Here is a 20,555-nt window from a genome sequence, read left to right on the forward strand (position 1 = left end):
TCTCTTCCTCTGTTTCTATTTTACCTCTTTCTCTCCGTCTCTTTCTTTCAATATTACTCTGTTTATTTCTCTCTTCCTCTGCTTCTGTCTACTTTCCTCTTGCTCTGCTTCTCTTTCCCTCTCTTACAATTTTCCCCTTTCATTCTATTTTCTTCGGCTTCACTTTCTCTTTTTCTCTGCTTCTCTTTCTCCGTTTTTCTTTCTCTCTTCCTCTGCTTCTCTTTCACCGTTTCTCTCTCTCTCACACATCCTCTGTATATCTTTCTTTATCTCTTCATCTGTTCTTCTATCTTTACCTCTTCCTCTGCGTCTTTTATTTCATTATTCCTCTGCTTCTTTCTTCCTCAGTTTTCTTGCTTCCGCTGCTTCTCTTTCTATTTTCCCTTACTCTCCTTTCCTTTCCCTCTTTCTCTTTTACCTCTCGTTCTATATTTCCGGCTTCTCTTTCTCTTTTTGTCTTCCTCTTCTTTTCTTCCAATTCTTATTTTTCTCTCATCCTCTGTTTCTCTTTTCCTCTCCTCTACTGTTATTCTTTCTCTCTTCCTCGGTTATCCTTTTCCTTACTTGTTCTTCTCTTCCTCTGCTTCCCTTTTGTCTACACATCTTTCTCTCCTTGTTTGTTTGTCTTTCTTTCTTCCTCTGCTTCTCTTTCTTCTTTCCTTCTGATGACCCTCCAGCCTTCTCTCTTATTACATCTATTCTACATATATTTTAATTAGTTTCTCGTTCTATCTCTCTTTACTCGTCTGACTGTGATTCTCGTTCTGCTACAAATAATTCTGATAATTACTCATGTATTTTGGTGGGCTGATATTTCTAAACTTCACTTTATGCACAGAAAGGTTAATTGGGGCTAGACCTACAGTTTAAAGTGGGATCCGAACCACTACGTACCTCTACCGGGTAATGAAGCGGAACCCTTGCTTACAAGACGACAGCGTTACCAGTACGCCATCGGCGGTATTAAGGTAGAGAATGGCTTTCTTTTGAACATTACTTTTTGTGCACATTAATGAACCTATTACGTGGTTAAGTGACTCATTATTCAAGATATTTCTCAGCAACGAAAGCTCATTTCCGCCAGTTTACCCTTCACAAAGACCAAAGTTGATTTGGTTAATAGTGTACATTTCTGTATCTGCCACTTTCTACATCTCTTGCTTTATACACAGCAAAAACCAAATCTGATTGCAATTCTTCAGGTAGTGGTAATCTTGACAAAGCGTCTGCTATTGGAACCTTCTTAGAATACACTATTTCGTAATTCAGAGATGCCATGAATATTTTCCATGTCTGCCAACGTGCATTGTGTTGCATTGGCACTGGTGTATTCGAATCAAGCAATGATTTCGCAGTCGTTGAATCAGTGTATATTGTAAATTTTTGACCTGCCAGATATAAATAAAAATGTTTCACAGACGAAACAATGGCTAATGCCTCTCTTTCTCCCTGACAGTAATTCTTCTGAGCAGGTGAAAGTGTAGCTGAAAAACACGCCACTGTTCGATGTTCGCCATTTATCTTGTGCCCGAATCGTCCTCCAACACCGTAGCAAGAACTATCCGTTTCTAGGATTATTTCTTTTGAAGGATCGAAAGGAATTATAGCAGGCGTTTGAACAATTTTATCTTTAACAGCCTTAAATTCCGATACACATTGATTAGACCACAACCATTTTTCGCCTTTTCTCAGAAGTCGATATAGGTGTGGTATTGTAGATGACAAGTTGTATAGAAAACGGCTTTGAAATGCAACCATCCCTAAAAAACTTTGTAGTTGAACCTTATCCTTTGGCTCTGGACATTCTAAAATAGCACGCACATGCTTTTCAGTTGGTGTGATTCCATTTGCCGTGAAACGTCTTCCTAAGTAAATTACTTCTTGCACTAGGAATTCAGATTTACTTAAATTGACTTTAACATTATAATCTTTAAAGCGTTCCAGAACTTGTTTTGTTCTTAGGAAACATTCTTGTAGACTATTTCCAGAAATGATAACATCATCAATAAATGCTGCAACTCTTTCCAATCCTGTTAAAATTGAATCAATTACCTGTTGGAAAAGCTGAGACGAAACATTTGTACCAAATGGTAAACGTTGCATTCTGTACAAGTGAGAATCATAATTTAAACATAATATGTTTTGTGAGTCTGGATGCAAACTAACTTGTAAAAATGCTGAACGTAAATCAAGCCTGGTGTAGTACTTTCCTATTTTCACTTTTTGTAAAATATCATGAAAATCTGGTAGAGGATACACTAAACCATCGGTTTGAAAATTGACCGTCTTCGAGTAATCTACACAGATACGTATAGAATTATTTGATTTCTTAACTGGCACAATAGGACTAGCCCATTCTGAATGTTCTATAGGAGCTATAATATTCTGCTTACACATATTATCTATTTCTTGTTTTATTTGATCTCGTAATGAATACGCTATTCTGTACGCTTTCCTGAACACAGGCCTAGCATTCTTCTGTAAAGGTATTGATACCTTGAAATCTTTAATGGGTGTACTAACATCCTCATTAAACAATTCTGCAAAAGATGTCAGTAATTGTGAACGACAGTCTTCAATGCTCATTTGTTTTATATTACTTGAATTATGTACGTCGGCTTTACGTTTTTTTCATAATCATGGCTTTGCTATTTTGCCCTTGCACATTTGATGTTCGTGAACATTCACCTATATCATCAATCCTTTGCTGATGTACCTTTGGAGTATCCATTATGCTTGAACGCTGATTTTTCGAACAAGCATCTGGTAGCGAATCTTTTGATTCTAGACCTAAGCATTCATGTGTAGAATTTTCCTTTTGAAAATAATCAGTTTCAGGAAACTCATTTAGAAGTTTGCTGCGCCAATCACCAAATAATATGTTCATTCCAACTCTACCAATTAATATATTTGTATTGATATTATCGCCAACAACAAAAGGCATCATGTACATCTTTCCATGATAGTAAAGTTTTAAGCTTAATTGGCCTGATAAACACAATCTTTCACCTGATATCGAAGTATATGAATTTAATAACGGACTCAGTGTGAAGTTGCCAATAATATTAGTTAACAAATCTTTGGAAATGAAATTAGCAAAACTACCAGAATCGACAATAGCTTCTAACGATTGGTCTTGTTTCATAATATTAATGAACAAAGGTAAACGTTCATTTCGCAATGAAATCTGATCAGATGCGTGTTGCAAATTAGAATTAGATTCGTTTGCTTTTTTATTGTACATTTGTTGCGTGTTTGTAGTTAAAAATTATATGCACTTTCTTCTTGCACAGACAATAAGCTAAGTTGAGAATTGCGTTCTCCATAACCATTACCTTTGGTATCCAAATTACTGTTTCTCATTTCTCAATTTCCTTTATAAATACTAGATAAATTGACTGCAGGTTCCTTCCATTGTTTATTTCTTTCGAAACATGCAGCCAAGAAATCTCCTTTCTTCTTACAGAAACTGCAAATAGCATTGAATGCAGGACAGTTCTCTTTGAATGTACAACCTAACCTTGCACAGCGCTTACATTTTATATCATTTGCCTGATTTTGCCGTGATACAAATTTTTGGCTCAATGCAGTATGGGGTTTAGATTGTGGCATGCCTTTGTATGCATTATTTGTTCCGAATCTTGATTCTCTTGTATCTTGTTGATTATTTGAAAAATGAGCTTTAGCAAACGAATTGTTTGTACCGAATCTACGTGAGCCTTGTATTTGGTTATTTTCACCTACCAAAAATGCATTTTGATTGACTTTATTTTTATTTGTGCGTATTATCTCATGTTGGAGTACTACATCACAAACCTTTTCGAATGTGTTGGGCATGTCTGACAGTAATCTATCTTTTAGTATACTATCGGGTAGTCCAAACACAAGTTTTTCTCTAAGACGAGTGTCTAATTCATCTGTTGTAAACTCACAAGTTATTGCAGCAACTTTTAAACGATTTATGTACGATGTAGCTGTCTCACCTTGCTCTTGCTTTATTTGCATAAAAGCGAATCGTTGAATCCATTTATTAACCTGTGGTGCATATATTTTTCGCAATGTATCAAAGAGTTCCTCCAAGGTGTAATCTTGTGGATCCTTTGGACTTAATCTGTGTTCCAGCTCTTGATATGGTAAACTACCGATTACAGAAATAAGAGTAAACACTCGTTTCCTTTCTTGTATATCGTTAGCTTCAATAAAAGCCTTGAATCTTTTAATATACGAATTTATATCCTGGCTTGGGTCATAAGCCTCAAATGCAGGTATAAAAATTATGTGTTTTTCCATACTGGCTCACTTGGACTTAATTAATATAATTCTACTTACAGTAGTAATTATTTATCTTCTTTAATCCTCGTCGCCATTTTGTTATGTCCTAATATTAATGACATAAACAGAAATAAACATCTCAAGATTGGAACTTCATAATTAAATATACAGGGTGTCATTTTAATGGCGCCCACGGACCACAGATTCGTATAGAGGACATCAAAACAAAACTTTTCCCAGTAACATTTTTCTCGTTGGTGCTTCGATTCGACGCTACAGCCGTTCATAAAAATACCGTTTTGCCGCCTGGATGCTGGCAACCCAACACAACATTTGATCGTACCTGTGACGTCATATCCTGCGGCGAAACAGCGCACGACATGGTTGCAAGGAACACACAAATTTTGTGAAAAATGACAAACTACAAACCAAGGTTATTAGAAGTATAAGGTTGGGTCAATCCCTTGTTTACTCGGATGACGAAACGACGGTAAGAGGTGAATTTATCCATGAAACGAATTCCAAATCTATGCGCTAGTGTTGCACTATGCAGATAGGAAACCATGCCAGAAACTGAATACACGAAATGGAGTACAGAATGATCATTTCCTGATGTAAGATGTTTTCTTCGTTATAAGCAATAAACGGGTCTTCGAAAAACTACAGACCTGAATCTGCGATGCTGAAAAGGCTGGTGAAAAAGAGTGATCCTATGTTTTGGGGAAATACATATATTTGAATGAGCAAGTAATTCCAAAAACAGGTCGTGTAAATTTATTTATTTCATAGTAAGATTAATAATTATAATCGCAAATTAAAAATTATTATATCCTGATCAATTACAAGTAAATTTGTGCATTGTATGTAATGCAAATATCAGTTACATGTTAGTGCAAAAATGTTTAAGTTCAACCAGTGCTAAGTACGAACCTAGCTGATTGAACATGTTGATTACATGCATGGACGTCGACCATATTACTATTAATATTCCTTTATTTAACACGAGAGAAAAATACTGGGATTTTTATGCCCATATTTTTGTGCACACGTTGTCGGAAATTGTGTAGTTAGATGTTTGTAGGACACGTATTTGTTTTCTAGCCATACAGGATATTCAGTTCCTTCTTCAATAACATATGCCTATTATGTTCCAGCTGTATAGCATTTTGGTAAACGTTACGTCAAATAAATATAATGTCCAACAATGAAGTTTTACGACTTCATTAAATTTGAATAGCCTATTTCACAAATATTTACAATATTTATCGAAAATTAAAAATTTCTGCACATTACACACGATAATTGAGTTTTCAAAGTTTGCAAGCTTATTTAAAACGAGTTCCAATCTTTCTCTTTCCCAATCCTCCTGTACGTTATATTTTCAAAAATTATCTTAAATACGGAACTCGAACACGTACATTTTTATTACATAGCAATTAACTATATATAAAACGCTGAGAATTTTTAGAAGGATTCAGAGAAAGATTCAAATGTTTCATACAGTTTTAAGTAATTTGAAAAATAAAGGTAGATTATGCAGATTATTTACAGAACTGTAAAGTTTGGATTTAACGTTTATCAATGTCATTTACGTATTTTTAAATGTTCTTGGAGGTGAAGTGAACATTCTGAATTAATAAGATAAAGGACGATTAGGTCAGAAAACTAAATACATACGCTTTTACAATACGCTGTGTTAAATGTTGATTATACTGGACTAGTCCTGTGACGTTCACAGAAGCTGATGTGAAGCTCGTAATATTTCGGAAATTCATTTACAGTTTTTGGCTTCAGATAAATTGAATACACCGACGGTTATATATTATACATAACATGAAATAAAAACTAATTTCCCGATGTTAAAAACGAGCAATAAGATTTTTTCGGTTCAATATCTTATAATATAAACACAAAATGTAATACTCTACATTTGATTTTGTAAAGTTTAGTAAATCACTACAAGTTTCATGTTTGTCGCGAACTAATCGCCTGTTACTTGTCCATAGTCTTGTAACTTACAGTTGCAATCCAACTGTTTCATGACTCTAGTGACTTACACATTAGCTTTTCCACAGCCTACAGTACGCATTCTAATATAGACATTGTTCTTGTTCTGGTGTTTAATATCTGCATATTGCAACACTGTCGTTCTGCACTTCACGTGACTTTATATTGAAGTGATACATTCATTTGACCGGCTTGACGTCATCGCAAAAACTTCAACCGTTACCATACATATGGACCCGGGTTGCTACAAACCACATTATTAGCTGTAAAACGAAGCGAGAAACGCGTCCAGCAGACCGAACATCATAGCCTACCAGTCAGAAGATCAGCAGTCATCTCAGGGGAAGGGGGAAGTGGACCAACTATATGAGAAATGGTAAAAAAAAAAAAAAACGTATTCAAAATGAAATGTCAATGTCGGATTTTGTCTCAGCCTACATCTAAAATATCAACAAAAATAAATTTTATTGGACTTACAGCTTACACGTGGCTGTTTACGCCCAACTACATGTCAAATACTTGCAAATCTCGTTGCAAGGTTGATATCTACAGGTTTGTGTCCAGATGCCATGCGGTACTTTTGTGCTGATAACGGAAGTATCCGAGGTTCACGTTGTTACATTACGGCTAAAAACAAGTACAACCACAGTAACAATCCAATGATGAATCAGTACCGAATATACTGCCCTGTTCACATTTGCAAACTATTACATGTGTATCCGGTGCATAGGTAAACACATAGTCGTCTTAGAGCTTGTATTACTACTACTTATATCCCTGTATTTTCAATCATTTTTGCCACTTGCCTCATAATGCTCTGAATATACGTTATATTATCTTTTGCTTACGTTTGGAATTTTGAGTTCTTTCATTTCTATTTTGTTATCTGTTCAGTGTGTCACAGACAAGTAGTATCAGAAGGACGAAGTGGATAGACTAAATTGTAAATGCCAACTTGGTAACTAGATTCGCAAATATTTGACATGTAAGCTGAAACAAAATTCGATATGACCACTTTCACTTGAATCCTATTTTCTTTCTACTATTTTTCGTATCGTTTGTTTACTTCCTGTTAGGTTACAGAACGTGTTTTCTCGTTTTGTGTTACGGTACATAATGTGGCTGATTGTAGCTATGTCATTTTTCACAGATTATGTATGTTCCTGGCAACCCTGGAACGCATCGATTCACGACGGGATATAACGTCACAAATGCAATAAAATGTTGTGTGTGGTTGCCAGCATTCAGGCGGCAAAACGGGCTTTTTTGAACGACTGTAGCGCCAAAACGACGCGCCAACGAGAAAAATGTTACTGAGAAAAGTTGTTTCTTTTGATGTCCTCTATACGTTTCCGTGGTCCGTGGGCGCCATTAAAATGACACCCTGTATATTCAAACTTGTAACAAGGTGGATTACATGATTAAAACTTAAATCATCCATAAGACACATAAACAAGATGCATAATCGTTGCTATGCACAGACTATATACATTGGCCGTAACTGCTAGTTCACCACATACAATAATGTATTTTATAATATATATCACTCATGTATTTTGGTGGGCTGATATTTCTAAACTTCACTTTATGCACAGAAAGGTTAATTGGGGCTAGACCTACAGTTTAAAGTGGGATCCGAACCACTACGTACCTCTACCGGGTAATGAAGCGGAACCCTTGCTTACAAGACGACAGCGTTACCAGTACGCCATCGGCGGTATTAAGGTAGAGAATGGCTTTCTTTTGAACATTACTTTTTGTGCACATTAATGAACCTATTACGTGGTTAAGTGACTCATTATTCAAGATATTTCTCAGCAACGAAAGCTCATTTCCGCCAGTTTACCCTTCACAAAGACCAAAGTTGATTTGGTTGCTGGATGAATTCCCTAGCAATTGCCAGAAGCTGGTGAATGTAGGAGGAAGGCGCGAAATGAGGTGCCTGAGTTTACCTACTTAGGGAAAATTCTGTTATCTATGAAATGAAGTCTCCGCAGACCTAATAGGGACGTTCATTACTTAATATCAAAGTTCGTTCTTGCGGTGATCAATTCTGCACGCAGGAGACGAAAGCAATGTCTTGAGCTGTCCATAGAGAAGACGTGTAACGTAATGTTACAACTTACCCACTAAGGACGAGAAGATTATCAGCAAAATATTGTAAATGGTCAATAAATTATTTTCAGAAGTTGAACCAAGAGCAGGAGCAATACGGGACGGATAAATATGAAACTTGTTGCAGAGACAAAATTGAAGTATATAATCCTACTGCATTCCAGTTGATACCCAAGGCTTGTAAAGTACTTCTACTGGATGATTCAAGTATCGTGTACTAAAATAATCAGTGGCGTAGCAACATATCGCGAGGCCCTGGGCGAGATTAGAATGCGAGGCCCCATCCGTTCTTCAAATTTAAAAGCTCCATGTTAATCGATACAAAATCTACAGGCATACGTCAGCAATTTATGTTTAAATAATAATAATAATAAATTACTGACGAAAATGATATTTAATAATTTTACTCACCTGAAATCTTAAGGTAGAACAGGCCCGTACTCAGAGGAGGGCCATGGGTGGCATGCCCCACCTCGAACTATGAAATATTATAGTGTGAATATATAAAAATCTACAAAAATAACATTGGCGGTTTTTAAGATTGTGCAAAAATTTTGATTTAGTCCTTGCAAATGTGAATTGGTTGCTTGGGGTGAGAATCAGGCTCCGGAAGTCTGCAACATTAAGTAATTTTTCTTTTATAACCATCTACAAGACTTCCCGATTTATTCGGAACAGTTCATGCTTGTCCCGACTTTTTTCAAACTTCAGTTATGTTGAGAAAATGTTTCCTTTCTTTGGTTAACTCACATTTAGACATAACACCATTAAGCCTTGTTTCCATGATTATGAAAAAATATAAATATGCTGACCAAGGCAGTAATTTATTTTATTAAAAACATAAACTAAACGTAACGTTTAGTTTATGTTTTTAATAAAATAAATTACTGCCTTGGTCAGCATATTTATATTTTTTTCATTTAGACATGTTCATTTTAATACTCATTGCTAATACGTATCATTTAATTTATAAATATATATTATTTTCTAACCATAGAATTAACATGGCTGTTCAGTGGTGCTGGTATAAGATTTTTTTTAAAAAAATGAAAACAATGTTAATTTGCAAAACACAGTACAGTTCGAATACTTCTGAGAATGGAATGTAAATACAAGCTGTATGCCATGTGATAACCTTTGTCTTTAAGCTACTGTGTTTCTTATTGTCAGATTTGGGGGGGGGGGGGATCTATCGGTAAGTTGATATTTTCCCTTATTTTGGACCATAGGTAACATTGCACCTCTACAATTGTACAGCCAAAAGCAAAGATAATAGTAGGCAAATTGTTCTGATTTTACTCTTCATCATAGGAATGGAATTCTTTTGATGCAAAGCTAATGTTCACATCTGCTTAGTGGCGTTTTTGATTGCACCCATTATCATCACACTGTGGAAAACAGAACGAATTAAAATAGTAATGGACCTATTACTTTTGCCGTTCGGTATACACTTAGCACTAACTGCAATACTACCATAATATTGCTGGTCACATCTAATACCCCAACAGCATTTCGCCGTGACGGGGTGGTTGGCCCAGCGCACTACGACGCCATGGGTGCTGGATTCAAATCCCGGGTTGGGCATTAGTGTTCTTTGTAAGTGTTAGTTTATCAATTTCCATATCGTCAGTCATCCTCATCGTCGCGATTAGCCAAAAGTGACAAAAATCAACGAAAAATAACCTAACTCAATCATACTAAGAGCAGAAATCTTACACATCATAAGTATGCTGATGATTTTCAGTGTTATGTATCAAGTTCATTTTCGAATTTATCACGTGGAATTGATCTGATGAACATGGAACTGTGAAATATTCATAATTGGGCTGCCCGTCATGGGTTATATATAAATTCCAATAAATCACAATGCATATTAATTGGATCACGTCAGCTTTTAGCACGTATAAATTCGGCTAATATGCCAACTGTACCACTAAACGGTGCAGGCATAACATTTTCTAAATCTGTAAATAATCTAGGGCTGATTATAAATACAAACCTTACCTGGTCTGAACACATTAATAATATATGTAAGAAAGCCTATGCCTCCTTACTTACATCTATTATACAAATCAAAAAAATTTCTTCCGCCTGTTATTAAAGAACGACTTGTACAAGCTTTGGTCCTCTCAGATCTTGATTATTGCGATAGTGTATATGCTGATTGTAATGAAATGCTGGCAATGAGAATTCAAAAAATTCAGAACTCATGCATAAGATATATATTTAACATTAAGAAGTATGACCACTTAACTAAATATTATAATAAATTAGGCTGGATTAGAATGAAAAAAAGACGGAGGTACAGAAAACTAGTGTTGATATATAAGTTACTTTATACAGGAAGTCCTTGATATCTCACAGACAGATTGCTTCCCTTAGGAAACCCAGAGTTATCATACAAGATCCCAAAGTTCCAATCTTCTGACAATTAAAACTCACAAAACTGATTGTTTAGTAGCTCTTTTACTGTATCAGTGGTCATGGACTGGAATGCACTTTCACATGAAATGAGAAAATCAATTTCCATAGGTATCTTCAAAAGAAGATTAAGATAAAGTTTTATGGAGTATTTTTTTTTCTTTTGTCAAATTAAGACATGTTTAATAAATATTTGTAGTGGCCTGTTATGTATATAAACCTATGTATGAGTGTATGTACATGTATATATATGTTTATGTATTTCTTTGAATTACATATTTTTACCGCTGTTGGTTTGACATGAAAGGTATATGTGTGATCGTTATTTGCAATGTTTATATATGAATCAATTTATGAATATGTTCTATATTATGAACTTTTGTATGTGGTTGAGTGTACGAAAAGACATGAGCCTTAATCTCCGCCACAAATAAATAAGAGACAAATAAATAAATAAATAAATTTCGGATCATTTGTTCCACATTATCGGATCTGCCCCCTCCCCCCCCCCCCCAAATCAAAAAATCCTGAGTACGGGCCTGCTGTAGGAAGGAAGGAAACAACGAAAGCATTCACATGCCAGAAACTTGTTTCGTGGCTGTTGGAGGTTGTTAACTTATTGAAATCGCGAATGCAAGGTCAACAGAAATAAGAAAATTACAAGACAAAGTGCTTTTTGTTCAAGAAAATATTAAATGAATAAAAATCTCCAAGCAAATTATCGTGATTTTTTGCGTAAATGTTGCACATAATTGTTAGTTTTTGGGGCCCCTTAGGCTTAGGCCCGCCTATCTGTATGTTACGGCCCTGATTTGACGTAATAATTCAAATTATAACGTTTAACGAATTTAAAACCACGTGAAAACAGAATGTTTTAATTTTATTGCCGATAAAAATTAATATTGTCCATATTTTTCTCACTTCTATTTATTACATTTTTCGTATGAACCTCATGGAACGCGAGGCCCAGGGCGGTCGCCCACTTCGCCCACCCCTTGCTACGCCATTGAAAATAATTATCAATTTGTAACCTATTTCGTTATTCGTTGATACTCCAAGATAGACATTTGACATACACAAAATTATAGATATTTGGAATGTACAACATTAATTAGGTATTTCACATATATAGGAAATTAGAATATACACTCGAAATATACAAAATAACTAGGCATTTCAAGACGTAACTCGTTAAAGAGTAAATATTTGGAATGTACAAGATACACTGAAATACACAAGATTGCAGAGTAAACATTTGGAATAAACAAGATAAAAATTAACCACTGAAATACACAACATGGTATAAGAGACACTCAAAATACACAAAATAAACTATGCACTTAAAAAAACCACACAACATTGCATAGGAGACACTGATAATACACAAGATAAACTACGCATTGCAATGCATAACAAGGCTTATTAACAAGAGGTCAGGAAAGCAAAGCGTCGATTCGCGAACGATCTTCTAAATTATGAGAAAAAGTCGGATGTTATTTGGAAAAAAACTGAAAACTTTAGGGGTTGGTAAACAAAAAATGGAACGATCAATTAAACTTCTCCATAGAAACGTTGAACGAATATTTCAGCGAAGTTCAAACCCTCGACAATAATGTAAGAGAAGAAACAATACGAACGATTTCAATCACCGTTCACAGCACCGCACCAAAATTTTTCTTTTTGCCCAATCGGCCAGAACACGTTCAGTCAGCTCGCAATAAAATAAAATAGAATAGACGAAATCTCTGTCTTAATGATTAAAAAAAATCTCCCGTACGTTCTCGTTCCTATAACAGGCGTTTTTAATTTCTCTCTGTCCTTCGGCATATTCCCGTCGATTTGGAAACTGGCTAAGGTTCGTCCTCTGCCGAAAACAAACAACGTTCTCAGCCTCGGCGACCACCGGCCGATAAGTATTCTTCCGGCTCTGTCCAAAGCTCTCGAACACGTTGTCAGTAACCAAACGCTTAATTTTCTGTCACGAAACAATCTAATGAATCCTCTCCAATCGGGATTCCGGTGCAACCATAGCACCTACGCAGCGCTCATCAACGTGACGGACGACATAAGACACGCCATGGACATTAAAGAAGTAAGTATTCTTGTACTTCTGGACTTTAGTAAAGCTTTTCAGACTATTGACCACGACATCCTGCTATCGAAGCTATCCTTCCTGTACAACTTATCTTACCCAACCGTAGCTTGGTTCCGTTCGTATATTAATGAACGCCAACAATGTGTCTTCAACTCTGGAGAGAAATCGTCGTGGCGATCAATCAACGCCGGTGTCCCCCAGGGAACCGTCCTACTTCTCGTCTTTGGAACTCACTGCCCCTCGAAATCCGGAACTCATCTTCAGCATATGTCTTAAAAACGCAATTAAAACATTTTTTATTGGGTAAAAATAGTTAGCACATTATATTTTAGTGATAAATTGAATACAGTTAAGCGAAGAAAAACACTGAAAACCCTTATTCACCTTAATATTTCAAATCCCTGACTACTGTCATGGATATCTGATTGTGTGTGTGTGTGTGTGTGTGTGTGTGTGTGTGTGTGTGTGTGTGTGGTGTGTGTGTGTGTGGTGTGTGTGTGTGTGTGTTTTGTAGTATGCTCGTGAGTATAGGTTAGGTTTTTATTCCCGTATGTATTTTTTCTTATCCTTTTTTTTGTATTTTTTTCTTTGTAATTTTATATTTCTCTTTCTTTATTTAATGTATTTAATGTATTTCTATGTAATGATTTAAATGTTGTTGTAAACATGGTTAAGTGGTAGAAAAGGCTACAAAGCCTTAACTTCGCCATGATTGAAAACACGCAATAAATAAATAAACGGAATACCCAAGATAAATTACGCTGTAAAATACACAACATGACACTAAGAATACACACTATAAATTACGCTCTGAAATTCACAACATGGCAGAGTAGATATTCAGAATATACAAAACAAACTACGCACTGAAAAAACAAGGCATTCACATACATATCAAGTTAATGTGGACACTAGGAATATACAAGATAAATTCACAATAATAGTCTCGGTACTGGAGTTTCAGATTTCCAGAGCCTAAAACTCGTCTTATGGTTATTCTTTGTGAGTGTACTTCATTACTGCAGTGTTGGGATCAGCCAAGGGAGTGAGAAAAACATCGCAATATGTAAAAATTTTACGTACAAGTGCAGAACAATGGAATGTGCCACGTAAAGCAGAAAAAATCGCGCAAACACCGATTGGTTGGTTAGACGAAAATTGGATCAAAGTTGCTCTCCTAAAATTGCCTTTTGTTCTGCTTTTCTTCTCTGTACATCGTTCAACTTGAAACACATGTACAAAATTATTTTTTAAAGGGATCGAATTTGCGTTCCTGCTGAGAACTGTGGATTGAAGCCCTTAGAAACACTTTCTAGAATATCTTGAGAACGTTGAAAAACGCAGGCAAAATCTGTGTACAATTTTCGCAAGCTTCTGTTGCAAATCGCTTCCAAGTTAGTTTTCCAGACTCTCCTCCGAAACTTCGTCCGAGAAGTTTGAAAATCCTCGTCAGCGTTTATAAGGTTCGATTTCTCGGTTCGTTGGTTCTGTTCATCAACCTTAAGGAAATCTGGCGTCGCTACACGCGAGGAGATCCAGGAGGCTCCCGTCGGAAGAGCTACTCTCGCCTGCTCACTCCGCCTTCCACACAGTTTAAAGTGTTTGGGTATCGCGTAGATAATTACTCCGGACTAACCGCACATTGTTATCTTTCAAAATTTGCAACGTCTTTCGAATTGTTAAGAACACTCCGACGTCTACCAAGTACAAAAGCAAGTATCTGCTAACCATCTAAGTATACAAGACTGAATTCTGTCTAACTTAAGGACGAAACTCGATTGATGTTGAGGCGAAATTTTGTAAATTTCACAGTCGGTAAGTTTACTGTCAACCTTTCGAAAAGCCAGATATAGTAGTTATCCAGCATTAGACAACCTTAATTTAATCTAATATTTGTCGCTCATCTTTATATTAAATTGTATCACGTCTACCAGAGTGATTAGGGAGGTTTTCTTCAAGAAGACTCCAAAACTTCGTCCATATCGCGAAGATGCACCATTAGTCTAGGCAGCGAGCACAGCTCAATGTCTCTGCGAACACCCCAAATAGCCATAGCTGTCTAAATTATTCTGCATCCATTGTCTGATGATATATCGCGCTAAGTGGTCGACTTCAGATCATTCCACTGAAGTTTCCAGGTTCGAGCATGTTTTTCCCCCTTTGTGAGTGTTCCTTCATGAGATATATCTATACTCTAACTAACTAACTCTCTAGCCTTCTTAAACCCGAAGGTTCATGGCTGAAGCAACACAGGCCTTCCATCTGTCCCTATCTTGAGCAACATGTATATACTCTTTTCCATCTCTACCGATTTCCTTTAGGTCCATCTCAACGTTGTCCCTCCATCTTCGTCTTGGCCTTCCTACAGGTCTCTTACCAACAGGTTTCCCAACAAGAATCCTGTAAACTCGTTTTTCCTCTCCCATTCGTGCAACATGGCCTGTCCACCTAAGTCTTCTTCATTTAATTATTCTAATAATATCTAGACATGAATACAAATTGTGTACTTCTAAATTATGTAACCTTCTCCACTCACCTGTCTCCTCATCCCTTTTAGGTCCAAAGATTTTCCTAACGATCTTATTTTCAAATACTCTCAGTTTGTATTCCTCTTTCAATGTAAGGGACCAAGTTTCACATCCATATAATACTACAGACAAAATTACTGTTTTGTATATTCTAACTTTTAGTTTGTTAGATATTAAACGAGAAGACAAACATTTATGAAGAGAGAAGTAACATGCATTTCCTGATCTAAGCCTACTTTTTATTTCCTCTTTAATATAATTTTCATTTGTTAATATTACTCCTAAGTATTTGAATTTAGAAACTGGTTCAAACGAGTTGTTATCAATAATTAGATTTTGATTATTACCTAACACTTGGTTTCGGCCTGTAAGCATATATTTAGTTTTCTCTTTGCTAACTTCCAAACCTATCTCTTTAGCATTTTTAAAAAAATATTTTAGCATTATTCTTAATTGTATTTATATCATCCCCTAATAAGTCTACATCATCTGCATATGCTAACAACTGAGTCATAACATTTAATATTAGTCCTTCGTTAGTTCCTTTTATTTTATCTATACTCTGTCCCGGAAATCTCTGGAGCATGCGATCGAAAGCGAGTCTCTGCTCAAATAATGACTGGAGACGGCTCGACCAATGAACAAGTGAGAAGGAACAGGATTGCGTGGAGGGGCAAAAACCGACTACAGTTACCAACCCCTACAGCTGCGTGCACAGCTGCTTTCCGCTCAAATCGTTTTTTCCCCTTCACTGCCGTTACGCGCGAACCTGTTCCAAAGATTTCCGGGATAGAGTATAAGAATCACTCATCCTCATTGATGCGATTAAAGAAAAGTGGAAAATAAGCGACGTAAAATAACAAAAATACAATTATATATTGCGAACACTCCATAATGCCGTACCCATCTCAACTATTCAGTGCCAAGACTGCGAACACACCAAAATGGCATGGACTTCTAAATAATTCAGTATCTAAATTAAGAAAAACTAAATATGCTGACCAAGGCAGTAATTTATTTTATTAAAAACATAAACTAAAACGTAACGTTTCAACCTTCTAGCAAGGTCTTCATCAGACTCTGTATCAAGTACAAAACTTTTGTACTTGATACAGAGTCTGATGAAGACCTTGCTAGAAGGTTGAAACGTTACGTTTTAGTTTATGTTTTTAATAAAATAAATTACTGCCTTGGTCAGCATATTTAGTTTTTCATAATCATGGAAACAAGGCTTAATGGTGTTATAATCTAAATTAAGAATAAATATGTGAAAAAAAAACAATGTGATAAAAATTTCGCACGAAGAGGAACAATTAAAACGAACAGAAATAGTAATGAAAAACAATGTACACAAAAAAATATCAAGGTAATGAGTACAAAAGTTGAGTGATATGTAGCAAACTAGTAATGTGCGGTGAAGCGACAAAAATCGAACTGGGAAATGAAGATGAAATTGGAAGCGGATGGGAAAAAAAGAAAGACGAGGCAAAAAAAAACTGATGAATTAAAACTCGATGGAAATTTAAGCTCTAGTTCCATTGTGTAAGAGTATGAACTCTCTCCTGGCACTACATCGCAGAGAGGGAGAAAAATAAAGTTGAAAAAAAAAGAAGTTGACAGGCAGAAATATGCGAGAGCGGTTATCCTTGCCAACGGTCGCTTATTTGCGTTTCGGTACAAATTACCAGAATGGTCATTACATGAACTTAACATGTGCTCGGACGAGGTTTGTTTGCTTTTATTCCTTCCGCGCGTGTACTTCGACGGCAAGTTCTGAAAACATGAGATCCGGGGCACTGTATTTCAAACGTATCGGCAATCGATTATGTAAACAGATCTTCCGCGCTGCCGAGGCTAACCACGTAATTAGATGACATACTCGTGGAAGAGTCGCCTCAAGGGAGTCAGCAGTTATTCAATTTGCAATCCCAAAGAATTACCGTGAAGAGCCATACGGAAAGTTGCCTACTCGTTCGCTATCAATCTGCCAAAGAAATACGAGTATTAGAAGGAACGGTGCCATGGCATGGATAGTAAGTACACAATACAAGGATGTAGAACCAGGATAAGTTTGTGAAAGAAAGTAACTGAAGGAAGAAAACAATAATATATAAGGTATCTGAAGAAGAAGTAAATATAAATATAACAATATTGAATAAGAAATTGACGGATAATACACAATGCAAGGTAGTAGAACCAGGATAAATTTGTGAAAGAAAGTAACTGAAGGAACAAAACAAGAATATATAAGGTAACTGAAGAAGAAGTAAATATAAATATAACAATATTGAATAAGAAATTGACGGATAATACACAATGCAAGGTAGTAGAACCAGGATAAATTTGTGAAAGAAAGTAACTGAAGGAACAAAACAAGCATATATAAGGTAACTGTAGAAGAAGTAAATATAAATAAAACAACATTGAATAAGGAAATTGACGGATCATACACAATGCAAGGAAGTAGAACCAGGAAAAAAATTGTAAAAGAAAGTGAAGTAAGAAAATAAGAAGAATATATAAAGTAACGGAAGAAGTATCAAATAGAAATAGAACATCATTGAATAGGAAATAGAACCTTATGCTTACAAATGAAAGCACAAAAATAAAGAGAACAGTACTTTGATTTATTTTACTTAGCTTTTCTGCCAATTTTGGCTGATCGTGGAGATGAGGATGAATTGTGATGAGACGAAATTGATGAAAGGATAAACACATGGACAGCACGCAACACAAGACCAACAGAATATTATTCTGGCTCTGAGTCCGAGCGTCAGAGCCTCGTTAATCTTCAAAATGTAATCCAGGGTGTACTGCGTGACAGAGAACAGTATTGACAGATACATGAAAATAAAGAAAGTGTTGCTTAAAAAGAAGCTAGACAATAAAAATGTACTAAAACTGGATAGAAATACAGAGGAAAATAACAGGGAAGCAAAGGGGCAAAAATACCTTATCTTACTTTTCTCATGCCATTTACTGCGAAAGAAACCACCATCTTTAATGCCTTTCCTTTCTAAAACCAAATAGAAGATAAGAAATTTTATTTAATCTTGGCCATATCTCTCTCTACTTCATTCGTTTCCTCTTCGGCCTTATTTAGTTGTTTTTTTGTACTCTGACAATTAAATCTTAGATGATTTGCTTTAAGTCTCTTTTCTCTTCGCTTCCTTTTCTCGCTGTTTTTGTCGGTTTTTCTTATCCTTTCTTTATTACTCAGTGTGTTTGTGGAGAGATGCATCTTGATCTATTGTGGCCTGTTTCATCTTTCAATCGTTTACGTCTTTCTTCAGCTAGATGTTAAGCATACATTTTATGAGCATCCTCTCTTAAGCAGTGGCACAACTTCCATTTCATTACATACAGTACCTGTTCTCCTAATATGAGACCGAAATCCTTTCAAATGAAGTCTCAGCTACATCACGTAGAGGAGTTGTTTTACAAGTCGAAATGTATTACGGTCGTTCCGAACAAGCATATCCATATTCGATTCATTCCATCTGTTCTCCTGCTCCTCCAAATCGGTAATTGCATGGTTTCATTTCCCTGTTTTGAATTGATTTTCTCATTTTTCTCAGCTCAACTTTGTAGCAATGAACTTGTACTACTATTACAGGACCATTTACCCTTGCTGTCACTTGTGAACCCGGGAGTCATACCTAAGGCTCATTTCGCCGGGAGGCTGGCAAGCAAGGAGGGTCACTTGTTGGCAGTTCTCCAACATGAATTTTGCCTGGTTATAGCACTTTCCTTCCACGTTTCACTTTGCCTTTATTCTCAATCTCCGTTTTCTTGTCTTTCTAGCTTCTCTTCTATTCCTTTACCCCAATTTTTTGTGTGCTTTTCGTGCTTACTTTTTCTCTTCTGAGCCGTAAGGTTTTGTGTCATTTCTTCTTTATTCTCTCTTTCTACCTGTACGCTTTGCCATTCTTTATTTCAACCTTCCTCTGACTCTCTCTTCCATATTTCTCCTCTTTATCTTATCTCTCTCTCTCTCTCTCTCTCTCACACACACACACACACACAAACACACACACTATCTATCTATCGCTCCCTGTTTCTGTGTGTTTGTGTGTCAGGCATCTTTATTTCTGTTCATCTCCCTCGTTCTCTATAGCTTCTTCTCCCTCTCTCTCTCTCTCTGTGTGTGTGTGTGTGCGCGCGCGCGCACGCTCTGTTTAGCAACCGTTCTCAGCCTCTGGTTGCCATATTTCACTTCCTTTCTGCTTTCTTCTCTCTCTCTCTTTTTCTGTCGGTCTATTTGTCTATCTTACTTTTTCACTCTCTCCTTCTCTGTTTCCCGCTTCTCATTTCTATTCCCCTTCTCTCATTTAAAAGGTTTGTTTCTGATGACAGAAGAACATGACTCTATTATATGGATACAACTTTTGGATTTTAACCCCTCCCTGGAAAATTTTCTCTGGATACCAAAGCTGGTAAGGTGTCTGTGAGAAAATCGCCTTTGAAATCTCTACATTGGAAGTAATGTATCCTAAAACTTGAGTAAGGTTGAGATTTCCTTCTCGTTATTCGCCTCGTTTACACACATTTTCGCCCAATGTAGAGCATGCTGTTAATTATGGTTCGCCCATTAGCCCTCGCTTCGGATCCTAAGTTCCATCATAATTTATGCATGCTGTGGTTTCCCCTCCCCTAACATGGGCCCAGTCGGGCTACCCCTCTCCTCAAACGTGCATATAAAGTGCATGCGACCGATCAATACAGTGCATCCCATAGGCGAATTGGGTTAACCGTTTATAATTGCCGACTGACAACTCTGCGGCGAACGCCTAATCCTTTTGCATAACCGTCTGTGCCTTCTGAAGCTTTCACGGTGAGGCGCCTGTGTTCTGTTCGTGGTTCAGGGTTCGATCTCATATTAAAATTCCAGGCAAATGTCAAAAACCTTTACTTTGTGCACGGATATGGACTTAAGTAAACAGCAGTTTCTTAGTCATTACCGAAGATCGCGGACATTGCAAGCCCAAATAGGCCCAGAGGAAATTTGTGGTGATAGCGTTTTGTGTCTTTCAAGAATTCTTATAAAATATTTATGGACTCAATTGTCACAAGTTGAACCGGTGAACAACATTTTGTTTCGGATGCTGAAGCGGTCT

This window comes from Lepisma saccharinum, chromosome 3 (assembly GCF_977018435.1).
Source record: "Lepisma saccharinum chromosome 3, izLepSacc3.1, whole genome shotgun sequence".
Classification (NCBI taxonomy): Eukaryota; Metazoa; Arthropoda; class Insecta; order Zygentoma; family Lepismatidae; genus Lepisma; species Lepisma saccharinum.